Source organism: Balaenoptera physalus (assembly GCF_965194825.1).
Source record: "Balaenoptera physalus genome assembly, chromosome: 13".
NCBI classification, from domain to species: Eukaryota; Metazoa; Chordata; class Mammalia; order Artiodactyla; family Balaenopteridae; genus Balaenoptera; species Balaenoptera physalus.
In genome coordinates, this window is record NC_138892.1 from 9542829 (window position 1) to 9565820 (window position 22992).

Here is a 22992-nt window from a genome sequence, read left to right on the forward strand (position 1 = left end):
CTGTCTCCTCCCCGCACTGCACTCCGTACAGGTGTGAATCAGCCCAGGTGAGGGAGCTGATTCACCTTCCCCACCTGGCCCTGGAGGAAGGGCCACTTTCTCTTCCCTGGGGGTTGGAATCGAACTTGACTGTTATGAAAAGAGCGACCCTGCCGTGGGGGGTGGAGAGACTCAGTGCCAGGCCTTAGGGTGTCAGGTCTCCAGGAGGACATCGTGAGCACCTACTAAGCGCCCAGCGCGTGGCATCCACTTGGCACACATCATCTCAGAGAATCTGCAAACCAACCTGCTGTTCGTGCCCTCGTTTTGCAGATGAGGAAACTGAGGCTGGTCAGGGGGGTGACTCACCTAAGGTCACACTGCCCAGGTAAGTGCTTGTGGGTGGAGGTCTGACCTAAGCCCGGGATTCTTTTTTTTTTTTTTGGCCGCACCGTGCAGCATGCGGGATCTTAGCTCCCCGACCAGGGGTTGAACCCACGCCCCTGCAGTGGAAGTGCGGAGTCTTAACCACTGGAGCGCCAGGGAAGTCCCTAGGCCCGGGACTCTTGTCCTTGGAGGAAACCTCTTGCCCCGTCTTACACCCCCAGCCCTCCCTGTGAGTGCAGCCCCCCTTCCTTAGAGACCAGGGGAGGCTGGGAGGGGTGGGGGGTACAGAGCCAGCCTCCTTCACATCCCCACCTGCGTCACAGGGTCCAGGGGTCTCCTGGGAAGGGGTGAGCTCCTCCTCCGTGCCCCCATCATGGGTTAAGCCTTTCCCCCCCACCCCGTTCTGCTGTCGTTAACTTTTAAACAGCCTGATGGTTAATTAACTACCGAGACTCAGAGGGGCTCGGTCGAGTGCACCGGGAGCCTGTGACTGGGGAGCCCTCTCCTCGGCCCCTGCACCCCAGCCCCCAGTGCAAGCAGGGACACACACAGGAGGGCCCGCCAGAGTCCCAGACACAGGTAGGGGTGTTACTGTCGCTACTGTTGGCAAACGCTGCTCTGTCCTGGGCCCTGGCCATCACACAGCCTGCAGTCGGCAGGGGACAGGGCAAGGGGCAGGGCAGCGGCTGTCAGAGGAAGGAGGACAGACCACGAGGCCAGGCAGGGCGAGGAGGGCTGCTGGGGCCTCCTTCCGGCCTCCGTTGTGTGGGCCTCTTTGACCCCCAGTGCGCACTGGGAGATGGGTGTCGTTGGCGCCCAGCTCCGCGCTGGCTCCGAGGGCCCTGTGAGCCCAGTCAATGCCTGCTGACCGGACAGGACGGGCCCAGCTGGTTCTGACTCCCTCTGCCCCTCACTGGTCGGAGCTTCGGATTCCCTCACCTACCTCACTGTCCTGCTTGCCTCACAGGATCAACTGGGAAGAATGAATCTCCAGTGGAAACACTGGGGGCTGCAGCTGGTGGGCATGGAGAGCTGGGGGCAGGTCCTTGCTGAGAAGCAGTGGGACGGGACACATGGCTCCTAGTTCAGGAGATGACCTTGGCCAAGTCCTTTCTTCTTTTCCAGCCTCAGTTTCCCCATGTATAAAATGAGGGGTTGGGATCAGTGAATGCCCACGACCCTGGGGAGACTTTTAATGGGTGAGTGGGTCGTTCGTGCCATGCGGAGCCCCCAGCCCCCCACTCCCCTCCCGGCCACCACCACGCCCTGGGTGCTCAGCTCGTCCCCTCGGGAGGTGCTGGGCTGTGAACACCAGCGGCCGTCTCTCCAGTAACACGGGAGGCTCATGATCTGGAGGTCTGAGGACCCCCGGTGACTACCAGCCTGGTCAGCCGGGGCCGATGTGGGAGAGCACGGTCCTGACCACGGTGACCATTTTTACCTCATTGCTGGGGGGACTGGGCCTCCCAGGAAACCTGAGATGCTGGCCCTGGGAGACAGGGGATGTTGGAAGACATCTGGTCTGGGATTTTAGAATTTTTTAAATTAAAATGAAATAACACACGTAAAATCTAAGTCCATAAACACACCTTCATTATAGGAAAGCACATTCACCTGTCCCCCTGAGTGGGTTGAATAGTGTCCCCCAAATTCATGTCTACCCAGAATCTCAAACTGTGACCTTATTTGGAATAAGGTTTGTTTTTGTTTTGTTTTTTTTCTTTTGGCAGATGTAATTAGAATAAGGATTTCAAAATAAGATCATCCTGGAATTGGGTGGGTCCTAAATCCAAGGACAATGTCCTTATAAGAGAAAGGAGAAGGATTTGAAAACGGAAACACGGAGGCAGGAAGTGGAGAGACGGAGTGAGACGGAGCAGAGGCAGGAGGGATGTTGTCACAAGCCCAGGGCGGCAGGAGCCACCGGAAGCTGTAAGAGGCTGAGAAGGGTTCTCCCCTAAGCCTTCGGAGGGAGCCTGGCTCTGATGACACCTAGCTTCCAACTTCTGGCCTCCAGAACTATGAGAAGAGATGTCTGCTGCTTTTAGCCACCCAGTTTGTGGTTGTTTGTTAGAGCGGCCCCAGGAAACCAACACACACTCCAATTGCAGGGCCCTTCCCAGTCCCCTGTCTGTCCTTCCACGGTTTCTCTCTGTTCCCCATGCAGAACTCTCTTGTATACAAGAGACTGTGCTTTTCAAACTTTTAAAAATTAATTAATTTATTTATTTGTTTATTTATTTATTTTTGGCTGCGTTGGGTCTTCGTTGCTGTGTGCGTGCTTTCTCTAGTTGTGACGAGCGAGGGCTACTCTTTACTGCGGCGCGCGGGCTTCTCATTGCGGTGGCTTCTCTTGTTGCGGAGTACGGGCTCTAGAGCGCAGGTTCAGTAGTTGTGGCGCACGGGCTTAGTTGCTCCGCGGCATGTGGGATCTCCCTGGACCAGGGCTCACACCCGTGTCCCCTGCATTGGCAGGCGGATTCTTAACCACTGCGCCACCAGGGAAGTCCTTCAAACTTAAATAGGCACACACCGCACTAATGTTCTGTAAGTGGCTATCACTCCCTGCCCACTGCAGCTGGGAGAGGGCTCCGGGTTTTTACTCCTACAGCGACTTCATCCTTTCTGGTGGTTGCAGGTAGTCCGCCGTGTGACTCTATATCTCTTGTTTAACAAGCTCTCATGGATGGACGTGCAGGTAGTTTCCAGCTTTTCTCGATAATATGCAACGCTACTATGAACATCTTTGCGCTGTCTCTTTTGCATATGCCTGAGGATTTCTGGAGCACAGAAGATTCCTTAGAAGGAGAATTACTGGGTCAGAGTGTGAGCTCGTTTACAATTCAATTGGTTTTGTCAAACTGAGTCGAAATGTATTAGAAACTTAGATTCCTGAGAAGGAGAGAAGCATGGAAATAGACTTTTGGGGTTTACAGTGTTGAATACTTCCAACCCCAGAATCATGAAATTTTAGGGCATAGGGAGAGGGGTCCTTGGAAAGGACATCTATACTGGAGTCTCACTTGGGGTGACCCAGGAGCGACCGCTCCCAAACCCTGTGTCCCTCTGGGGTGGGCAAGGAGAAAGCAGAGGAGCTAGAACTGGGGGAACCCTGCGGGGCCCTGGGAGAGCTCTGGCAGGAGTGAGGAACGTCCCCAACCTGGGCACCCAGCTCCTCTGCCCCACTGAGGCTGCCCCATTCCAGCCAAGGTGCCAGGCCAGTTGGGCCTCCGTAGCCACACACAATGGTCCCTCTGTTCATGGCACGAAAGGAGACATGAATGGAGAGGGCAGGGTGAGGATGGAGGAAACGGCGCCACCTGCTCTAGGACTGATGTGCTAGCCCTGGCTGGAGGGCTGAGGTCTGGGGCAGGGCAGGGGCATCTGGGCTAGACAGAGGTTGCCTGCTTTGGGGCCACCTCCATCTTTACTTTGGTGGTTTTAGAATATTTCCTGTCCCCTGCTATTTGACAGTCTTCTTACAGAGAGGTGGAGGTCTGTGTCCCCTTCCCTTGAATCTGGGCTCTGTGGATGCTTGGGCAAAATGGTGGAAGTGATGCTGTGTCAGACCCAGGCTGTAAGAAACAGCAGCTTCCACAGTCCATCTCCCAGGATGCTCACTCTTAGAACTCAGGCACCATGCTGTGAGGAAGCCCAACGGCTCAATGGAAAGGCCACGTTGAGGGGAACAGAGGCCCCCAGCCTCCACCCCAACAGAGCCGATGGGTCCTCTAGCCCCCCGTCGAGTTGCCCCAGCTGATGCCCTCTGGAGCAGGGACGTGCCTTCCCCGCTGAGCTCTGCTTAACTTGCCGATCTGTGAGCAAAACATATGCTTGCTCTTGTTTTAAGCCACCAACTTTTGGGGTCACTTGTTACACGGTGATAGATAACTGGACACCCTGATGGCCAAGAAAGTCACCACCAGTGCCTGAACATGGGCTTTGGGGTGAGTCCCACCAGCCGTATGCCAAGACCTCTCTCGGCCTCTTTCTTCCTCTGCAAATAGTGGTTATAATAGCACTTGTCCCGCGAGGTGCTGAGAGGGTGGAATGAGATGGGGGGTGGAGGGGCTGGCATAGCGTGCGCCACGGCACCTGGCAGCTGCTATGGCTGTTGACTGTTGCTGTTATTTTCATAGGCACTAGAAAATTACCCTCTCCAGACTTCATTAAGACAGGCAGATCCTTCACTGATCACTCCTTTAGGAGCCTCCTCCTCCAGGAAGCCTTCCCTGACCACCCCAGGCTGAGATGCCACCTCCTTTGTGCACCTACAGCCCCCTACTTCCCCCCTGCCGCTGCGTGGGTCCCACTGTGTGGTCATGGCCTAGAAGGGCCGGCAAGGGGTTGAGGTGTCCCAAGCGAGGACAAGGTATGTGTGCACACAGGTGGGGGCCCTGGGGGTGCTTGCACAGCTGTGTGAGCCTCAGCCAGCCTGTGCACCCCGAGTGTGCACTTGGGTGGGTCTTGGGTGCAGGCCTCTGTGCATTTTGGCAGACCTGTGCACACGAGGATACGTGTACGCATGTCTGTAGTTATACGTGGGTGTGTCTCTGTGCATGTGTGTGGGCGCATCCCGTGTGCACACCTCTGTGCATGAGCATGTTTGTATGCATGTGCTCACGGACTTGCATGAGTGCTGAGCGTGTGGGTGTGTCCGTGTGTGTGTACATGCGCGTGCTCCCGGGGCAGGTTGTGGCAGTGAAAATCCTCCCTGTAGCAGCTGCTACATCCGGGTCTCACCGTTCCTCATTTGGGAACTAAAAATAGCCCGTGCCCAACCCTGTCCCAGCAGGCAGGGGGCCGACGGGCAGCCCCACAGGGCACCCTAGCCAGGCTACTGCCCTCCTCCCTTCTTGGGCCACTGCCCTGCCTGCCCGTCCCCGCCTCGGGCTCCCATGAGCTCATGCAGGCCCTGCTCAGCCAGGCCAGGGAGGGGGTGAGGAGGTGCCGAGGCCCTGCCCACGTCCAGGCGGCTGGACACAAGCAAGGCCTGATAAGGTCAAGCGTGGAGTGGGGTCCGCCCCCTCCCTCCAGCCAGGGCCAACCGGGCGGACATGAGTCAGCACAGGGGGCATTGGGCAGCCCAGGCCTGACCACTTGCTGGTGGTGGGGAAGGCCCTGGGGGTGGGCTGGCCTCCCTGGACAGGGCAGGAACTGGCCAGAAGGAATCACCTGCTGGCATCGGCCAAGCCCTGACCTCATTCTCCACCTTGAGGAACCCCACCTCCACTTCCGCCCAGAAAGCCCCACTTCGGGGCTTCCTGCCCTGGTCTGGTCGTCCTCTTGGTCTCCTGAGGGCTTACACCCACCCCGCAGAAGGACGCTTCCCAGTTTAACTGCACTGTCCCCGGGCCTTCCATATGCCCCTTCCTCAGGAAGTCCTCGCTGACTCCCAGGCTGGCCTGGGGTGTCCCCTGGGCTCAGGCTCCCTTTCTCGAAGTCAAACCTGTTTATTTGTCTCTGGAACCTGAGCTTCTAAGGGCAGGAAGCATATCTTTTCCATCTCTGTGTTCACATGTGGACCCTCACTTCTTCCCCATCACAGCCTACGAGGTGTCATTCTATCCTCCTCTACAGGGTAGGAAGCCGAGACCTGTCTAGGATGTGACTGGCCCAAAGTCCCCATTTGCTGTGTGACTTTAGGCTAAATGGCCTAACCTCTCTGGTCTCTTTATCAGAGGAATCAATGCGCGCTAATCTCCTGGCGATCCTGTGTCTTGTCTAAGGGACACCATGAATTCTTGAGGTATCCTGCCTGCAAATCCCACCCTGGGCAGGATGTACTGGGGGATCCCAGACACAGGCTCCATGGGGGCCGTGTAGCCCCCAGCTGGACCGGAGGTTCAGGGGTGGAAATGCTTCTGGCTGGAACCCAGATGGTCTCCAGACCTGGGGTTGAGCCATTCCGGAAGGAAACTAGCTGCTCTGAGCCCAGCTTGATGGGCAGGAGCATGAGGGTGTGGCTGGGGGGCCAGGAACTGCCCTACTAACTCTCAGGAAGGAGTCTGAAGAAGGAGCCTGGGACCTGGGCTGGGCCATGAGAGACCTCAGGCTGTGGATCTTCAGCGGAGAAAAGGAAAGGCCTAGGGAGGAGCAGGGACACCCTGGGAACCTGGGCCCTGAACTCTGAGCCAGCTTCCGTAACGTCTGGTCATGTGGCTCAGTTTCCTCATCTGTAAAATGGGGTCATAACTGCCTCACCTCCCAGAGTTGTGAGGACTGAATGGCTCGAGTGCGCAGGACCTTGGCACATAGCAGGCCTCGTGGGGGTAGCTCCCCTCCCCCACCCTCTCTAGCTCCCAGGGAGCTGGCCCCAGACCCCAGGACACCTGCAAATCCCCCTTCATGTCCCAGGCTCAGAGACTGACACGAGGGGAAGAAGAGGGGGCAATGAAAACAAACCAAAAACAATACACTTGTTGAAGATTGTTGCTCACAGGTCCAACAATCAAAATACACCAAAGGGGGAAAAAAATACATCAAAGGGTGTGGAGTGAAAAGCTCCGACCCCATCCCCTAGTCCGTTTCTCCAGTCTTCTCCCAGGGATGGCCTAGCAGACACACGCAAAGAAATGTTTGTATTCTTTCCTCCGCCTTAAACACATACTCATAAACAGCAGAGCTCTCGCTCTCTCTTTCTCACCTTGGAGAGTGGCCCCTATCAGTCCCTGCAGAGCTTCCCCGTTCTTTTCTATGGCTGGCCTGCAGGTGTTCCCTTGTTTGTTGAACCAGACCGCAGACGGAAGCTTCCTTCCTTCCCTCTTTCTTTCTTTCCTTCTTTCTTTCAGCAAGGGTACAGCGGAATGGAAGCGTCCTCCCTCGAGTCAGGAACAGGAGACCTGGGTTTGGGCCTGAGCTCTGCTTTGCACCACGTGGGGGCCTTGCACGTCTCGCGTCCTCTCCCTCAGCCTCAGTTTCGTCACCTGTAAGGTGGTGGTTGCTTCCGTCAACGAGGTAGCGCCGCTAACTGGTGGCCCACAGGCCGCCTCTGTTTACGGATGTGTCTTGCTCTCCCAGTTTCCCCCAAATCTGGAGATTTCACATTAAAATCCAGATTTCTGGCTTCTCTTAGAAAACAAAATGGCTGGCAACAGCTGCCTACGGCCAAGTAGCAGCTGCGCCCTCGGGACAGGGCAAGGGAGCTCCACTCAGCCGTGGGACCCGCCATTCTGCTTCGCTCACTAACTTTCCATCTGATCCATAGGAGGGTCTCTGACGCTGGGGTTAGAGTCATGAAAACATAATGGGGGCTTTGTGAATTCCCCAAGGGCACGGTCCTCAGTGCCCAGCACAGGCTCAGCTTTACCCTCTTGCCAGGTTCTCGGGTTGTCTGGGACTTGGTAGCCAGAGCTGTGAGTAATCCAGGCCTGGGGACCTGGGCCTTGAACAAGAGGCTCCAGAGGGTCTCCCCTACCAGAAGGGAAGCGGAAGTGCCAGCACCACGTCCGGGATGGGCTTTGGGCTCTGAGCCAGGCGGCTGCGTCCTGGGAGGCAACAGCTGAGGCTTCTTCCCTAGGTTGGAGCCGGAAGCCGGGCTACAGGCACCTGGAGTTCCCATCTCCTGGTCCCCAGGATGTGGATTCCTGCGCACGACCCCCCACGCCTTCCTCTTCCCCACCTACGTTTGGCAGCCACATCCTGTAGGTGTGGGCCAGGCCTGAAGGGGAGGCAGGGACAGGGCTGGAGTCCCAGGGGGAACCTCAGGGGCGGTTGAAATCTCTTCTTGGCCACAGGGTGCCTTGGAACACAGTTTGAAAACCACTGATGGAGCCTTTTTTTTGACAGATGGGAAAGCAGAGGCCTGGAGTGGGGAAGGGTGGGAGGGCCAGACCCCGGGGGCCTTTGTTGTCTCCCTCCCCGCAAAGTCTACTACAGAGCCTGGCACATGAAAATGCAGCTAATGGTGTCCCAATCCACCTCCCCTGGAAAAGCTGCCTCCTCTACCCCTCACACTGCTCTCAGATGCCCACCAAATGCCCACCTCATGGGGTTGTGAAGAGCAAAAGAGACGATAGTGCAAGTCACAAGGCTACCAATCCTACCCGCTACCACCCCTGAGCCTAACCAGATGCTGGGCAGGCAAGCTTGCGGTATCTCATTTGTTAAAATAGCTTTATTGAGATATAATTTACGTACCGTAAAGTTCACCCACTTACAGTGTATGGTTCAGTGGTTTTTAGCATATTTACATAGTTGCACAAACATCACTGTAATCTAATTTTAGATCGTCCCATAAGGCAACCCAATAGCCATCGGCAGTCACTCCCTATATCCCTGGCCCAGCCTCTGGAACCACCCATCTATTCTCTATGGATTTGCCTATTCTGGACATTTCATATAAATGGAATCATACAACATGTGGTCTTCTGTGACTGACTTCTCTCACTTAGCGTAACGTTGTAGCATGTATCAGTACTTCATTCTTTTTTATGGCTGAATAGTATTCCATTGCATGGATATATTACTTTTGGTTTATCCATTCATTCAGGGATGGACATTCGGGTTGTTTCCACTTTTTGGCTATTAGGAAGAATGCTGCTACCAACATTCCTGTGCAAGTCTTTGTGTGGACATATGTTTTCATTTCTCTTGGTGGGGAACTGTTGGCTCATATGGTAACTCTTTGCTTAACATTCTGAGGGACTGCTCAGCTGTTTCCAAAGTGGCTGAATCATTCTACATTCCCACCAGCAATGTAGGAAGACTTCAATTTCTCTACAACCTCACCAACACTTTTTTCTGTCTGCCTTTGATTATAGCCATCCTTGTAGGAGTGATGTTTTAATTTTTATTTCCTTAACCACTAATCATGATCATCTTTTCACGTGCTTATTCACATACATTTTTTGGAGAAATGTCTATTCAAATGGCAGCATCTCATTTAATCCTCACAAAAACACCATGAAATTTGTACTATTATCAGCTCCCCTGATGGCAGAGGGGAAAACTGAGGTTCGGACGAACTCATGAGAGATGGTGGGGACAGGGCTGGCGAGCTCTGGCCCACCACACTGGGGCACAGAATCTGGGGAGGAGGGCCTTGTGCATCACAAAGTCATGGGAGTGGAGGGCACAGGCGATGGGGGGGACAAGGAGGTATGAGGAGCCCCCTGGGGGATTCCCTGGAGGTCCAGTTGTTAGGACTCCATGCTTCTACTGCTGGGGGCCCAGGTTCAATCCCTGGTGGAGGAACTAAGATCCTGAAAGTAGCATGGCACAGCCAATAAATAAACAAACAAACAAACAAACAAATAAAAGAAAGAAAGAAAAATGGAGCCCCCCTGGGGCTGCAGGCTCAAAGAAATGACCCCTGGGTCCTATTTCTGTCTTCCTCTGTCTCATTCTGTGACCTTGGACAAGATATCTGCTCCAGCCTCAGTTTCCCCATCTAACATTTATTCTGTCGTGAGCATCAGATTTGGTGCTATAAGTGAATTCATTGAAAGCAAGATGGGGGGCTTCCAGACCCCCAGGGGGGCTCACTCTCTAGTCACTGGCCTGCCAGGGCCGGCTGGGGGCCGGGGTCTCTGTTCTGGGTCTTGGGCCAGCCTGCACTCCTGGACCCCAAATGCTGGGAGGTTCTGGTCCTGCAGGGAAAGCCTTGCTCAGGCTGGTGATGGGCAGAGAGCAGGCGGGCAGTGCCTGGGCTGCTGGTGTACGGGAGGCAGCACACTTGTCCCCGGGTGAGCGCCTCCTCTCCACCGTCCACCTGCTGCTTCCACCTGGGTGTGTGGGTGAGTCAGGAAGCTCAAAAGGGTGCTGAGCTGGGGTCAGGCTGGTGAGCAAACTAGACTGAGAGGCGCTCCTCTGGTAAGAAACTGAGCAGATTGGCCCATTCACTCGCTCATTCATTCATTCATTCATTCATCAGACATTCAACCCACCCTGGGCGCTGGCCTTCCACGGCTGGTGTGCTGAAGAGGAACTTGCAGCAACTGAGGGATGTGGGTTTAAGCCCTTGCTCCACTGTCAAGATACTGTGTGACTCGGGCCAGCCTCCCAACCTCTCTGGTTTCAGCTTCTTCACTGGTCAGCCAGAGGACTGGATCCGGTGCTTTCGCAGGGCCGTTGGCCAGGCTGTGTCTCAGGGCAGCTCTGGAGAGCATGCGGCGGGTCAGGGTTGGCTCTCTGGGGGAGGTATGGGTGGAACCAGGCTTTGGGAAGGGTGTCTGCAGCCTGTGCGTCATTTTCCAGGGGACACTGGAGACTTGTCCCCCCTCCCCACCAGCTCTGGCTGGCTTATCATCAGCCTGTCTCAGGCAGTTCTTCCGAGTGACTCCTCAGATTTCAGCCCGGAGTCTGTGATAGTGGGAACGTGGGAGACCCAGGGGGCAGGTGGGTGGCCCCGTTGCTAGTAGGGCTCTGGGCACCCCGTCTCCCCCGGGTTATCTCTGGTCTGAGACAGGCTGGGAAAGTGAGAAGCTGTGTTATCTCCTCGACTTCCCTCCGGAGATAGGGCTGCCTCAAAGCCCTCTTGTTCAGCCCCCCTCACACCCACCGGTCCCCTGGGAAGTGCGGGGACTCCCCGGCAGCACGGAGGCCATGGTGGGGGGCCAGAAGTGAGGCTGGGTGGACTGAGCACTGGGCAGGGAGCAAGGGGCTGTGAGGGTTTTCATGCTCGTTGAGCACCTACTATGTGCCAGAGCAGGGGAGAGATAGAAAAGCGTTCGTGCAGCCCAGGCAGTGGCCAATCAGGTGACCGGGGGAGCAGGTCCGAGGACCCCCTTCTGGGCCAGGTGAGACCCACTAGTTACCAGCTCATGAGGACGTGCTGGGGCTCGGTGGGGGGATGGAGGTCTGCGCTGCGTGGGGGCATCTAGAGGCCTGGAGTCAAGACTGGTTACCTGTGAATTTGGGTGTATTTCAGGATTTTAGCAACCTGGAAGGCCCCCGTGGCTCCCAGCCTGCAATGTCAGAGTGAGGAGCCTGGGGGCAGAGTCACCTGGGGGCTAATGTACCACCTGATCATCTGTAAAATGGGTCTGGGGATGCCTCGTTCTGCACGGACAGTTGAGGTGGAAGCAAGGTCCTCCGTGCCTAATTTGCCAGCGCAAACTAGAGTGACCAGATGGAAATTTCTATTTGACCATTTTTTGTTGTTGTTACTTAACTTCAAGAGTGGGGAAATCAACTCTGCCTCTTTTTTTTTTTTTAATTAATTAATTTATTTATTTATTTATTTATGGCTGTGTTGGGTCTTCGTTTCTGTGCGAGGGCTTTCTCTAGTTGCGGCAAGTGGGGTCCACTCTTCATCGCAGTGTGCGGGCCACTCACTATCGCGGCCTCTCTTGTTGCGGAGCACGGGCTCCAGGCACATGGGCTTCAGTAGTTGTGGCTCGTGGGCTCCAGACGCGCAGGCTCGGTAGTTGTGGCTCAAGGGCCTAGCTGCTCCACGGCATGTGGGATCTTCCCAGACCAGGGCTCAAACCCATGTCCTCTGCATTGGCAGGCAGATTCTCAACCACTGCGCCACCAGGGAAGCCCACTATTTGACCATTTTTGACAAAAATGGCCATTTCCTGTGCTCAGGCTGTTGTGAATGCTGGTGAATGTAAGAATTCAGGTTTCCCTGGCCTCGTTCCAGGTACTGGGGACACGACAGTGAGCAAGGCCGCCCAGACCCTGCATTCAAGAGCGTAAGGCCATAAGGCCAATGGGCGGACAGGTAATTGCCGGTATGGGGTGGCTGATGGCTCCAAGGGAGGTGTGGCAGAGTCACAGCTTCTCCCCCCACCCCCATGATGATGGCCAAGTCCTAATCCCTGGACATTTGCCTTACAGGGCAAAAGAGATTTTGCAGATGTGATCTTGAGCTGGGAGCTTAGCCTGGATCACCCAGCAAGGCCCAATGTAATCACAAGGGTCTTTATCAGAGGGAAACAGCTGGACTGCGTACGGAACTTCCCCGGTGGTCCAGTGATTGAGAATCCACCTTGCAATGCAGTGCTTGCCGGTTCGATCCCTGGTCAGGGAACTAGGATCCCACATGCAGCGGGGCAACTAAGCCCGTGCGCCACAACTAGAGAGCCTGCGTGCTGCAACTACAGAGCCCACATTCTCTGGGGCCTGTGCACTGCAACTACTGAGCCTGCACACCGCAGCTGGAGAGAAGCCCACGCACCGCAACGAAAGATCCCGTGTGCCGTAACTAAGACCTGATGCAGCCAAAAAACAAATAAATAAATAAATAAATATTAAAAAAAATAATGTAATAAACCCCAAGTCATGGAATTGTGTATACTTTAAATGGGTGAATTGTATGGTATGTGAATTACATCTCAATAAAGCTGTTTTTGTTTTTATATTTTTAATTTATTTTTTTCTGGCCGCGCCGCACGGCTTGCTGGATCTTTGTTCTCCACCAGGGATTGAACCTGGGGCCACGGCAGTGAAAGTGCCGAGTTCTAACCCCTGGACCACCAGGGAATTCCCAATAAAGCTGTTTTTAAAAAAAAACAAATGGAGGGACAAAATACCCAAGCAGCAAAAGTGTCAAGGTCAGGAAAGACCGAGGAACATTACAGATGGTAGGGATGAAGGTGAAAAATGTCACATGGGATCCTGGATGGATTCTGGAACAGGGAAAGGACACTGGTGGTAAAGCTGGTGACATCTGAATAAAGTCTGCAGTTTACAGGTATGATACATGCATTTAACATGTATCAATATTAAGGTCTTCCTTTTGATAAATGTTAACATTAGGGGAATCTGGGTGAAGGTATATGGGAACTCACTGAATTATCTTTCCAACTTCTGTGAAGCTAAAATGAGTTCTAAGTAAAAAGTTAAAGAAACAGAGGGAGGGAAGTGGGTCACAGAGAGGAGATGTGACAGCAGAAGCAGAGATCAGAAGATGCTGTTGTTGGCTTAAGGGCCATAACCCAGGGGATGAGGGCGGCCTCTAGAAGCTGGAAAAGGCAAAGAAATGGATTCTCCTCTAGAGCCTCCAGAAGGGAACACAGCCCTGCCGACATCTGGATCTCCAAAACTGTAAGATGAAAAATTTGTGTTCTTTTAAGTCACCATGTGAGTGGTCATTTGTTACAGCTGCCACAGGAAGCTCATAAGGTAAGGAGGTGATGACGGCCACAATGACAAGCTCTTAGAAAGGGCCCAGCACTGTTCTTGAAGTGCTTTACATGCGTTAACTCAGTTAATTTCAAACAGTCCTCTGCAGAGGGACTATTACTATTCCCATTTTACAGATGAGGCACCTAAGGCACAGAGAGGTTAAGTAACTTGCCCAAGGCCACACAGCTGGAAGGGCAGAGTGGGATTCTCCCCCAGGCAGGTGACAGCTGAGTGTGTGTGTGTGTAGCTGTTGCCCTCACTGCCTGGCTTCACCTTGTGTGTGAATTCTGGCTCCACCTGGTCGGTGTTAAACCCTTTATGTTAAGGATTTGGTTAATTTCACAACTACCCTATGGGGTAGATGCTTTTGTCATTCTCTGTTTTACAGGTGAGGAAACTGAGGCCCAGTGAGATGGAACCCCTTGCCCAAGTCACAAGGACAAGGCTGGGGAGTGTTTCCCAAAGATGTTGCTGCGTCCAGCTGGGGCCTGAAGCCCCTCTCCTGCCCCCATCTCCACATTCCCTGTGCTCCCTGAATGGGAATGGCGTCCTCATTAAATATCCCAACGCCCCTGCATGCCAGAGGCTGAGGGACATCCCGGCCCCATTGTTCAGGCCAGGAAGCCACCCCCTCCCTTGATGGCCAGGAGAGGCGGTCTCTGGGGGCAAGAGTTCCTTCCCAGAGAGGTGAACGCTCAGGGAGTAGGCCCTGGCGGGGCCCAGGGCAGAAGACACACACTGGCCCTTTAAGGGCAGGGCCCGGGGTCACTGAATCTGTTATCAGAAACATTTTCAAGGGGGGTGGACCCAGGAGCAAGGGCAGCTGGTGACAGCAACTGGGGTGGGGTGGGGGGTAAGAGGCTCTTGTTTAAGGCATAGCCTCCTCCCTCTCTGAGCTCAGTTTCCTCAACTGTAAAATGGGAGAGGGGCTGAGGCGCTGTAAGCCCCCGGGTTTCTGTGAGCCTCTGACTCCGTGGGTGCGTGCTCCCTGTTCATTCATAACAACAAGAGTGAGCACTTATTGGGGCGTCCACATCAGGTCTTTTCCAGTTAAGTCTCGCAGTGACTGGGAGCTAAGCGCTCCTTTACAGTCTGTTTTAGAAGTGAGGAGGGAATTCCCTAGCGGTCCAGTGGTTAGGACGCGGCACTTTCACTGCCGTGGGCTGTGGGTTCAATCCCTGGTGGGGAAACTAGTATCCCGCTCGATGTAGCCAAAAAAAAAAAAAAAAAGAATTGAGGAAACGGAGGCACGGAGAGATTAAGGAATGCCCAAGGTCACCCAGCCAGGGAGAGTAAATCTGGGATATGCACACCTGACTCAGACTCCGAGGCCACCAGCCACACCCACTGTCCTGCAGTCACTGCTCACTCTTCCTTTCTCTCCTAACCTGCATTGAGGAGCTGGATCAGGGGTTGGCAGTTGAAGAGTGAGAATTGCAGGGGCTGCGGGAGGGGAGCTGTGGGAACCTGAGAACCCGGATGCTGCTGGTGCTCCAGTCTCTCCCACCCTGCCAGGCCTTGTGCCCCCTTTGGGCTGGACCAGGGTTCAGGAACCAGCTGCAAACTCCTCCCTGGGTCAGGGAGGGCTTCCTGGAGGAGGTGGCATCTCAGCTGAGCAAGAATAAGCACTAAGCAGGCAAAGGAAACGGGGAAAGGGCATTTTGGGCAGAGGGAACCCCAGGTTCAAAGAAATAGGAAATCTCCAACCTGACTTTTCAGTTGCCTTCCTAGGCCCATTTTCTCAGCGCTGCTTCTTGGCCCTGGGGACCCCCTCTGAGCTTCCTCTGGCCAGGCAGGGCTGTTTGTCCGCCTGGGGCCCCTTCTGGTACCTGACAGCTTCTGCACTAAACTGTCAGCTGGATGCGGTTGAGAGCCTGGACTCAGGAGCCCAACTGCCCCATTCAAATCTTGCCTCTCACTTGCAGCTCTGTCACCTGCCCTTGTGACTTTACCTCCTTGTTACTTGTCTCAGTGTTACTATTGTTATTTTTCTTATTACCGAGTCCCTCCTGCCCAGCTCACATCACAAAAGGCCCGTGGGCTGAATGTGTGCAGGAAGCACAACCAAGGAGCCGAGCACAGTGTGGGCCGAGGTGGCCGGGGGTGGGGTGGCTGGGGGCAGGATCTGGGCTGCAGAGTATTCAGGAGATGCCAGAAATCCAAGAAATCTCTCAATTTTTAAGGGAAGGCCAAATTTTAAAAAACAGTTTGGGGTCAAGGAAAACTGGGCTGGATTCTGCCCTCAGGGCTGCCAGATGTCACCCTCTGCCTTCTCTGTTCCTACTCTGAGATGCAGATGAGCACCTTGATTTGCATAGAGCCGAATGCCAAGGCAGTCTTCCTGTTCCCTCCTTCCCTCTATGCCTTTGGGATGGAAACGTCTTGAAGGCAGGGGTTTTGTCTGTTTTGCTCACTACAGTATCTCCAGGACCTAGACCTGTGCCTGGCTTAAAGTAGGTGTACTTTTTCTGTTGAATGAATGAATGAATGAGTGAATGATTAGAGGAACGTGTGATGGAGGAGGAGGTAGGTGAGGTACTGAGGAAGAATTGCAGGCATCACTGACTGGCTGAGTGACTGTGGACAGTTCACATCACCTCTTGGGGCCTCTCTTTGCTCACCTGTAGAATGGGCGTGGCTCAGGCCCTTTGAAAAGCAATTTGACCAAGTGTGCCAGAAACCTATATGACTCACTGACCCAGTAATTCCATTCCAGCCAAGGAGATATCCCTAAATATGGAAAAAGGAAAGCTTTATGCACAAAGATCTACCAAAATATATTATTTATAACATCGAAAAACTGGAAATAACTGAGATGTCCGACAATAAGGGAATGGCTAAATAAACTATGGAACTTCCACTTGACAAAATATTAGGCAGCCAATAAAAATGAGATTCAGAGAAGAGGAAAAAGAAACGAGGTTATAGGGAGTGAAATAACCAGAAAAGTGCCCGTGATATAATGGCAAGTCAAAAAGGCAGGATACCACCGTTTTGTTTTTTTTCTTTTAATATACAGTATGATCTCAGCCAGGTTTAAAAAAAGGTCCCAAACAAAAAACTATGGAAGGAAATACATCAAACCTTAACAATGATTGTCCTGGGTGGTGGGGCTGTGAGTGGTGATTTTTCTTCCTTATTTTGACTTTTGTGCATTTTTCAGATTTTCGTAAGTGAACATGTATTGTTGCTTTTATACTAAAGACATTAAAAATGAAAAAGAATTTGAATTTGGGAGTGGGAGTCTATGCAGTCTAAGATCTGCCGAGATCTCTGAGAGGGAAGGTCAAACTCACCTCCAGGGAGTCAGAGAAGGTTCTGGGCTTGGGGTTGGCAACCCGAGTTCAGAACCAGGGCTGTGTGACCCTGGGCAAATCACTCCACCCCTTTGGTCTTCAGTGGTGTCCCCTGGCAAATGGGGCCTGGTTCCCTATTTTACAGCAGCAAGAACAGCACAAGAACGTGGCTTTCTAAGGACTTCTGGAACTCTGACCGAATGAACGCAATGGCATCGTTATTATCAGCTCCTGGGAAGGCCAGTTCTGCTTTCAGACACCTTGGGAAGATGTCAGCATCTTTGTTAAGGAGTCCTTGGGAGTATTTTTGGCCCCTGAGGTACAGATGTTCCTGACTCATTTTGGAAAGTAAAACTGGGGTAATTTCCAGAAATGCGTCACTGTGTGGAGGCGGAGCAGGGCTAGGGGCTTGGAATTCTGGGCTCTGATCCCAGCTCTGCCCCCACTGCTGTGTGACCTTGGGCAAGTCACTCAGCCTTCGTGGCCTCAGCTTCCCCTATGCCACGGGCTCTGGACACAGAAGTCACGAAGATTCCTAAACTGTCTCTGTTCACATGAGGCCATCTCACCCTGGCCCTCAGGGGCAGGGACACAGGAGTCTGAGAGGCAGCCCCTTACTGGCTGGGGTCCCTGGAACCTCCCATGTGTGGCCTGCGACCTCATTTCCGGTCCCTCATTCCCTGGGAGAGTGTGGGGTAGGATGGGTGGTTTGGGGGGACATGTCCCAGCAGGTCTCTGGAAGCTCAGTCTGCATGATGGGATTACCCTCAGTTTCCCTCAGCGCCCGCTTTCACATTTGTCCCCTCAGAGGGTCCAGCGGTGTGGGGAAGGGCCGAGGCTGCTTTCGGGCAGGCAGTGTGTACACGAGAAAGAGCGCCTGTGTATGCGCAGCCGGCACATATAAGTGATGCGTACCACGCTCCCAGCCGGGAGTGACAGTCGCCCCATCCTTGGTGCCACGAGAGACCTCAGAACCTCAGTCCTGGACGCTCCAAGCCTCCTACTCTGACACATAGTAGATGTGTCCAGCAGACCTGTCATGTCCCGTTAGACGCAGATCAAGGACCTCAGACCTAATTATCGTCTAATTAACCTGATGGTTAACACGTGTCCAGTGCTTTCCACAGGAGCCATAGCTGTGACTCTTCAGACCCATTCTGCGAGACAGGCCCTGAAGCTCTTCAGCACTTACAGATGGGGAACTGGAGGATCAGAGGGGTTAAGAAACTCGCCCACGGTCACACAGCTGGCATGGGGGCAGGGTCAGGATTTGAGCCCAGGCCGCCTGGCTCGAGTCCACACTTGTGACCGTGATGCTTTGAGATCATTTAGCCTCTTCCAGCTGCTGCTTTGGCAAATGAGGAGAGCTCAGCACAGGCCAGTGGCTTCCCAAGGTCACACAGTAAATGAGTGCAGAGCCCAGACCTGCTCCAGAACCCTGGCTTTGGGGAATAGAGTCTTCGCACTTGAATGTGAGAGGGCCTGTCATAGTCATCCCCGACTTCTGTGCCCAGCACAGGCCAGTGGATAACACACCAAGTGGACCCAGGTAACTTCCTTGTTTGTCCATTCACTTATTCATCCATCTACTAAGATCCTTCTTAGTGCCAGGCCCTACGTCCAGCCCTGGGGTATAGAGATGAGCAAGACCCATCTTCTGCTCATAACCCAGGGACTTCCAGGAGGAGGTGACAGCCGAGATTTGGTCAGAGGGAGGAGGGAAGAAAGGGTGTTCTGGGCCCAGGGAACGGCTGATGCATTTGGGGAACCCCCATGGTTTCTAGGACGGTTGCTGAAAGGGAAGGAGAGGAGGCTACCAGGGTCTGATGCCACTGGGGGCCAGTGGGTGGGGAGGGGTGGGAAGGCAGATGGGAGTCAAAAGGGAGTCAGCCACTGACTGGGGGCCAGCTGCTCTGTCCACTGCCATCCACTCTGGAAGTCCAGGAGGGAGTGAGGGAGAGGAGATGCAGTTTATGAAGGATGCGGTTCCTGCCTTCCTGGGTCACAAGTGGAAGGGGAAGTGGGGGCTGGGAACTGGGGCTGGGTGGGGCTGAGGTCACAAGGCAGGAGGGGCGGTGGCAGAGCAGCACCCTAGCTCGGGCCTGGGGGCGGGACGGGCAATTCTGCAAGTGCTAGTCCGTCAGAGGCAGGAAGGGGAGAGGGAAGTGGACCCAGCAGCCGGGCTCCTCTGACGGCATCTCCTGCTGCTGCTTCCTCACTCACTTCCTACTGACCTTGTTGCTGTTTCTCCAATGCATACAGCTCCTTCCTACCTCAGGGCCTTTGCACCTGCTGTTCACTCTGCCCCAAATGGCTCTCTTCTTTTAATCATTCACCTCTTAAATGTCACCTGCTCAGAGAAAACTCCCAACCCCTCTGCACTGCACTGCCCCCTCCCCACCCCCCTTCCCCAACACAGCACCACTTGATGGTACATTATTGCCTGCATCACTGCCTGCCTTTTTTAATTTTTTTAAATAAATTTATTTATTTATTTTTGGTTGCGTTGGGTCTTCATTGCTGCATGCGGGCTTTCTCTAGTTGCGGCGAGCGGGGGCTACTGTTCGTTGCGGTGCGTGGGCGTCTCATTGTGGTGGCTTGGCTTGTTGCGGCGCACGGGCTCTTGGTGCGTGGGCTTCCGTAGTTGTGGTTCGCGGGCTTAGTTGCTCCGGGCATGTGGGATCTTCCCAGACCAGGGCTCGAATCCGTGTCCCCAGCATTGGCAGGCGGGTTTTTAACCACTGCGCCACCAGGGAAGCCCCGTTGCCTGCCATTTTATTGCCTATTTGCTCACTTGTTTTTTGTCTATTCCCCTTCTCAGGACATAAGCTCCATAAGGACAGGGGCTTGGTCTGTTTTGTTCATCACTGAATCCCTAGCTCCAAGCGCTGTGCCTGGCACACAGTGGGCCCTCAACGACATAGCACCGGGCACTCACTATGTGCCAGGCACCACCCTGTGGGCAGTACCTCATTTAATTCTGAAACTGCCATGGGCGGTGCGGGGGGCAGTCCTGGATTGGTGGGGCCTGAAGCTGAATCATTCTTGGGATCTTTCAGGAAAACATATATGATTAAGAATATGAAATAGGAAAGGTGCCTTGGATGGGGCCATGCAGGTGAGGGGTTCTGGGGCTTAAAGCTCACCTGCCGCAGGGCAAACGTGCCCCTGCCTCTGGGTTGGAGGATTATCCCTATGTTACGTGTGAGGAAACTGAGGCACAGAGGTGAAGTAACTTGCCCCCTAGGCTTGCAGGTGGTAGCCCTGGGATTTGAACTCAGGAAGTCTGGATTCGAAGACTCTGGAAGGTTTGGATGCTATAAAGCTTTTACACTTGTTGAACACATAAATGATTGGCTGGCCTTCAACAAATGATTTACCTTCTCAGGCCTCAGTTTCCTCATTTGGAGCATGGGATGTACCCTGGATGGGCAGGAGGGCAGCTCAACACCCCTTCTCTTATCCTCTTATCTGTCAGGGGTTTCAGTTGAGTGGAAGGATTCTGGAGTCATTCATTCATTCATTCATTCATTCTTTTGTTCATTCCCTAGACATCTGAAGCTCTACTACATGCCAGGCCCTGCACTAGGCACTGAGGATAAAGCAGTAAAAACACAGTTGCTCTTGGCAGGGAGCTCGTGTGATAATGAAGAAGGCACACAACAAAAAAAGGAGACATAATTTATCATCATCATTAGGAGGTGGGAATTCAATGGAGAAAAATAAAGCAGGGAGTAGGCGGCATTGGGGCTGAGAGTTGAAAGGGTGAGGGAGCGAGCCAGGAAGACATCTGGGAGGAAAAGCAATCCTAGGCAGAAGGAACAGCATGAACAATGGCCCTGAGGAAGGGATGTGCTTGATGAGTTTGGGGAAACTGCTGGAGTGGAGTGAAGGAGGGGAGAGTCGGGGGAGCTGAGGTCAGAGAGGTCGTGGGGGCAGTGCGTGTAGGGCCTGTGGGTCGCCGTCAGGTCTTGAGGGAGACGGGAGACACTGGAGGGCCTTGAGAAGAGGAGTCTCTGCTCCACGGGTGCGCTCTGGCTGCTGTGCAGAGAACAGACTGCAGGGTCGAGGGCAGAAGCTGGGAGACCAGTCAGCAGGCTACTGAGTTGTCCAGGCAAGAGGTAATGGTGGCCCAGATTAGGGTGGTGGGTGGAGATGTGAGAAGCAGTTGCATTCTGGTTTGTTTTTTTTTTAACTTATTTTTGGCTGTGTTGGGTCTTCGTTACTGAGCGTGGGCTTTCACTAGTTGCGGAGAGCGGGGGCTACTCTTCGTTGCGGTGTGCGGGCTTCTCATTGCGGTGGCTTCTCCTGTTGTGAAGCATGGGCTCTAGAGTGCAGGCTCAATAGCTGTGGCACGTGGGCTCAGTAGTTGTGGCTCACGGGCTCTAGAGCACAGGCTCAGTAACTGTGGTGCATGGGCTTAGTTGCTCCATGGAAGTGGGATCTTCCTGGACCAGGGCTTGAACCTATGTCACCTGCATTGGCAGGCGAATTCTTAACCACTGCGCCACCAGGGCAGCCCGGATTCTGGATTATTTTGAACATCAGTCCAACAGGCTTTGCAATGGGTTGTGTTCTAATTAGTTACAGCTACATAATGAACCAACCCCACACTTAGCAGCTTAAAACAACAAGAATCATTTTATTATTTCTCATAGTTTCTGTGAGTCATGTATTTGCAATGGGCTTGGCTGGGTGGCCTGGCTTAGGGTCCCTCATGCAGTTGCAGCCAGTGGCTGCAGTGTGTGCTGGCCAGGTGTCTTTCTCCTCCTCCTTTCCTCTCTGGGCCCTTCCGTTTGGTCTGTCTGTGTGGGCTGGTTGGGCTTCCTCCCAGCATGGCGGGGCTCAGAGCTCCAGAGATGAGTGTCCCAAGGGAACCCTGCAGAAGTTGCACCGCATTTTCTGACCTCGTTCGGAAACCACAGAGCATTGCTTTTGCAAATTCCAAGTCCATCCAGATTGGAGGAGAGGGAACACGGGAGGAGGGTCAAGGTTGTGCTGTAAGAAGAGCATGTCACATCTGTCACAGATTGAAGAAGCGGCATTTGAGTGCTGTCACTGTGCAACGATACCGAATCACTCAGCATCTTCACACCTCCGCTTCCTCATTTGTAAGAGGGAGCAGCTACATCCTGAGGATGGGATGCCTTCCACGTGAGCCACGCCTCTCACAGGGCTGGGCCTCAGTGAACGAGAGCTTCCCCTCCCCACTTCTTGCCAACCATGTTCACCCCGCTCCGTGCAGCCTGGAGAGGTTCTCCTCTGCAGGGAAGATGGAGACAGCCAGACTTTGAGCGGCTGTGCCTCTCGGCGGCTGTTGACTCTGCGCCATCTGCCTGAGCCTGGGCTGCCCTCTTCCTTGTGTGTGTGCACAGGTGTGCTTGTGCTTGTGAGTACATGCACACCCACACACTCAGGTGCCTCTGGGCGCATGTCTCTCCCAGGCAAGCCCGCAACGTCTCCTGAGCTCCTGCTCCGTGACGGCCCCCTCAGTCTCTGGTCAGCCCAGCCTCTGGTCAGCTGCTCCAGTGGAAACCTCGCCTTGGCCGCCACAGCCAGATGCTCACCTGTTCCTGAGGGTTCCTCTCAAAGCCTCCACCTTTCCTGGATCACGCCTGTCACCGTCACCTCCATCCTGCCGGGTCCCTCCATCCCCCTCCGCCCTCCTCGCCAGGACCCACACAGCAGCTGGCACCATCTCCTCAAATGCAGGTGTGATCACGTCACTCCCCTGCTTACACAGAATTCTAGAAAGTGCAACGTTACCGTACTAGAAGGCAGGACAGTGGTTGCCAGGGGCGAGGGGTGAGATTCACTAGGAAGGGCCCCGAAGGAACCTTTAAGGTGAGGAAATGTTCTCCATCCTGATGGAGGTGGTGGTTACACCACTGTACACATTTGAGGCTTGACAACTGGTGACTTTCATGTGTGTGCATGACGCCTTGATAGAGCTGACCACAACAAAACCATTCATTCATGTACTTGTTGAACACCTACTGTGTGCCTGGCACTGGTCTAGGCACTGAGGCACAGCAGTGGACAAAACAGACAAGATCTCGTTCCTCATGGGTGCGGAGAGACGGCAGATGAAATAACTACAGGAACGATAACAGGCAGTGCTGCTATGGGGCACTTCAAAGCTGCCTGGGAGACAGGAGAGACAGCCCATTTTGAGGCCTTCAGCGACCTGTCCCCTCACCATTGCTCCCTCCCAGAGGTCTCCCTTTTTAAAAAAGTTTTATTGGAGTACAGTTGA

The 22992-nt window shown here is 53.9% G+C and overlaps 1 long non-coding RNA gene across 1 annotated transcript; it reads left to right on the forward strand.

Annotated features, from left to right (window-relative positions):
* Positions 1-22992, forward strand: LOC309641868. Its single transcript, XR_014252801.1, has 2 exons — positions 1-367; positions 20288-22992. It is a non-coding gene; the product is annotated as an uncharacterized lncRNA (long non-coding RNA).